Here is a 4,121-nt window from a genome sequence, read left to right on the forward strand (position 1 = left end):
TCAGATACTAAGAGAAAAAGAAGAGAGATACTGAAAAAATAATGCACAATAGCCTAGTCTGTTACCTATTTATTATATATTTGAATGCATTTAACAGTGGAGATAATTTGATGGAAACAGGAATGTCACCTCTGACCATAAAGTGGTAAATTTCCACACCCTAATTATACATGTATGTTATGACTAAATGAATTTTTTTTTTAAAGCAAAGGAACTCTGTAGCTTCCTTCTCTGCTTCCCTTACCTTGATAAATACCTTTGAGTATGAATGAGCCATTTCACATATATATGGAATATCTCACCTGGCCCTCAGGCACCATCTAGTGCCATCATCTCATTAGATAGACGTGTGAAGTAAGCTCCAGAAGAGCTCCCAGATAGTATCAGAGCACAATTAATCAAAGGACTTTTTCCTGATAACAGAATGCCTCTTGGTGGGGAGAGGGAGTGGGATTCATAATCTTTTCTAAAGATACATTTCTAAGTTTAACCCAATTTGCCTTTCTTCTTTTAAAGAATCTGGGATATTGACAGAAACTTAGGATCTCATATTGAAATCCTTAGGATTATACTCAAATCTCCTTACATGAGACAGCCTCCCCACCCCACTTCCTGCCAAGAGGATTACCAGCGTCTATTCAAAGAAGGCTCTGGATAGGTCCCCTTGGTCAAATTATCCTTTCATAGGTGAAGAATATAAACTTAGAAGCTTAATTGGAATTTGAAGAAAGGCTATTAGAATTTTAGGAAGTCATTTGTATTCCATTTCTGAGATGTGGCTCGGCTAATGAATTCTGATAAGCAAAAAAAGGCAAAAGAGTCTTCATAATTGAATGTGGATTAAGTCCAGTGACCAATCTCCTTTAGCACAAAAAACTGCCACAGTCTTCCAAAAGCTTTCTGTGCCAATCTTTTATTTTGGGGAAATGACACTCTCTAGAGCTGTAATTTTCCTGTTCCTCATGTTGTATAATCCGAATTCCTTTATTATTCTCTTTTATTTTAAGCTCACAAGAAGAACGATAAAGGCAAATAATTATTTAAATCTTAGTCTCTATTTAAATTTTTTTAAATTAGATTAATATCCTCCAAAAGGTAATTTTACCAACTGAAATTAACTATTTGTGATGTAAACATCCTCTACCTTTTACAAATAAAGTGGGCTATAGTTGAGGACATTTCCAAATATACTATTTAAAAACCTTGCAAAAATTTCCAAGTCAAATACTATTTGAAATCGCAAATAACCATATGAATAAATAAAGCCGAGCCCAAAGCAGGTAGAGGACAACAAAATAATACTATGAAAACAATGATAAAAGGGTGGGAATTATCAATTGCTAAGGAAGATGAATAAAGTTAGGTAAGAATAAGGAAGGAGCAAATATTTAATTGGGGGAATAGAAAATACAAAAAAAAAAGGTACCAAAAAACCCCCAAGTAGGGTAAAAAAATGTGTGTGTGTGTATGTATGTGTGTGATGGTAAACGTTAATTCTGCATGGTGAATACAAGATTGTCTGTTCTATTTAACCTCTGTGCTTTTGTGAAGATTTGATATATTTCTTAACTAAAAATTTAAACCTAAAAAGCAAAAGCAGGTACACTTGTCTTGAAGAACTCTAAAAGAGCTAAAGAAATAAAGGTTCCAGATACCACTAAAGATGAGGTACAGCTAGATATGGTGGGTGGGAGCAGAAAACAAGAGAACTTAAATACCAATACAAGTGTAAGGAGCAATTAGATGCTAGGTTTCCATGCACTCAGATAGGCGACTCCCTTTGTCTACTCTTCCAAAAGACAGGAGTTTTATTACTGGAAAAAAGAGAGGCTTTAGATTTTGGGACATGGAACACAGAGGAAGATGGTGGTGAGTTACAGTACTCAAACAGAAGAATGAGGGAAAATATGCACGTTCAACACAGAAATTCTCCCTCACCAGCCTCCTTCATCTTCCTAGATCCAGGAATTATAACTGGGCAGATATCCTCTAGGCAGAAAAATTGAACTGCCTGAGAAAAAAGACCAGTAGAAACACAGTTAGAAGGTTCACAGTAACAGGCTAAGCCATCAAGAAAATGCAAATCAAAACCACAATGAGATACAACTTTACACCCACTAGGATGGCTATAATCAAAAAGACATATCTGTTAAGAAATATTTATTATTATAACAAGTGCTACCTAGGATGTAGAACAATGAGAACCCTCATATATTGCTGATGGGAATGTAAAATGGCAGAGCCACTTTGGAAAACAGTCTGGCAGTTTATCAAATGGTTAAGCATACAGCTATTATATAACACAACAATTCTATTCCTATGTATACACCCAAGAGGATTAAAAACATATGTCCGCACAAAAACTTGTACACAAATGTTCATAGCAGCAGTATCCATAATAGCCCAAAGTGAAAATAACCTAAAAGTCCACGAATTGATGAATAGATTAATAAAATGTGAAATATCAATACAACAAATTATTATTCAGCAATAAAAAGAAATGAGATATCGATATATGCTACCATATGATCTTTGAAAAACTTATATTAAGTGAAAGAAGCCTATTACAAAGGACAACATATTATGTTTCCGTTTACATGAAACGTTCAGAATAGGCAAATCTACAGAGACATAAAGTAGATTAGTGGTTGCCTAGAACTGAGGTGCATGGAGAGATGAGGTGTTGGTGTTTTTGGAAGACTAAGGGGTGAGGTGGTGGTGTTGTTTTTTTCAGGTTAACAAAAATGTTCTAAATTGATTGTGGTGATGGAGCACAACTCTGTGAATATACTAAAAGGCACTGAATTGTATGCTTTAGATGGATGAATTGTATGATGTGTGAATTATATATCAATAAAGCTGTTTTTTAAATAGTCATGTTAGTGATGTTATTACTCTTCAAGAATGTTGACTCATCAACAAGCCCCTCCCATGCACACAGAACTTCCAATCAGCTCAGCTTTCAACAGGAAGAGGCAACCAAGGATCACCAGACATTTGGGGAATGCCTCCATTATGAAAGACCAAAAATGGACAGACAGGAAGAAAAAAAACCTCAAAGAAAACAGGAATTCAGAGTCAATGCAAGAAATATTTTAAAAACCAAGAAGTTATAATAAATATACTCAGAGAAGATACTGAATCCAAGACTATAAACAAAAAGGAAGAAAGCAGTTCTTCAAAAGGAAGGGAAAGAAAAAGCAAACAATGAGAAAGAAAATATAGGAAAATGAGAGATTTGGTAAATAAGGGACTTCAAATAATAGATGTTCCAGAAGAGAGATGGAGAGGAAATTGAAATTAACAAGTAAATAATATAAGAAATTAACAAAAGGAGAGGAAGTTAACAAGTGAATAATACAAGAAATTTATCAGAACCAAAAGAGACTACGAATTAAAAAAAAAAAAAAAGCTGACTGAGCATCAGCAATAATGAATGTAAAAGACCCATAAAAAAAATACATCATTGTGATATTTTAGAACACTAAAAATGCAATGTAGATCCTAAATGCTTCTGAGGCGGATGGGATGGGACAGACTACAAAGAATTGAAAATCAGAAAGTCAACAGAATTCTCAACAACATTGGAAGGTAGAAGACAGTTAAACAATGTATTTAAAATTCTAAGGAAAAATTACTTCCCCTCAGGATTATGTCTAACTAGATTATCAATATGGGTAAAATTTAAAAAAAAAATTTTTTTTCAGTATGTCAAAAAATTTATCTTCTAAAAGGAGGCTTCTAGGTGGATGTGCTTTGGAAAAACAAGGCTGTAAGCCAAAAAAAGAGATGTGGAATCCAAGAAACAGAATTCAACATGGAATAGGTGAAGGAAATTCCCAGGATTCTGGTTTAAGACAACTTTGGGATTAGGGGCTAGACTTTGAGAGGAAGCTGTATAGATTGAAAGGTTGGAGGATTTCAGGACCAATGTATCTAAGACAGACATGGAATTGATAAACTAGTTGATAGTTTTGATTACTTGGAAAAATGTACCAAGAACAGTTTTTCAGAGCTGCTGATGGGGGTGGGAAAACTTAAGGATATGTTGAAAGAAAACTAAACAAATGAAAAATATCTAATTATTAACTCTAGGAAAATAAATTGTGTAAGAAAGAAAA

The sequence above is a fragment of the Pteropus alecto genome, unplaced genomic scaffold (genome assembly GCF_000325575.1).
Source record: "Pteropus alecto unplaced genomic scaffold, ASM32557v1 scaffold311, whole genome shotgun sequence".
Lineage (NCBI taxonomy): Eukaryota > Metazoa > Chordata > Mammalia > Chiroptera > Pteropodidae > Pteropus > Pteropus alecto.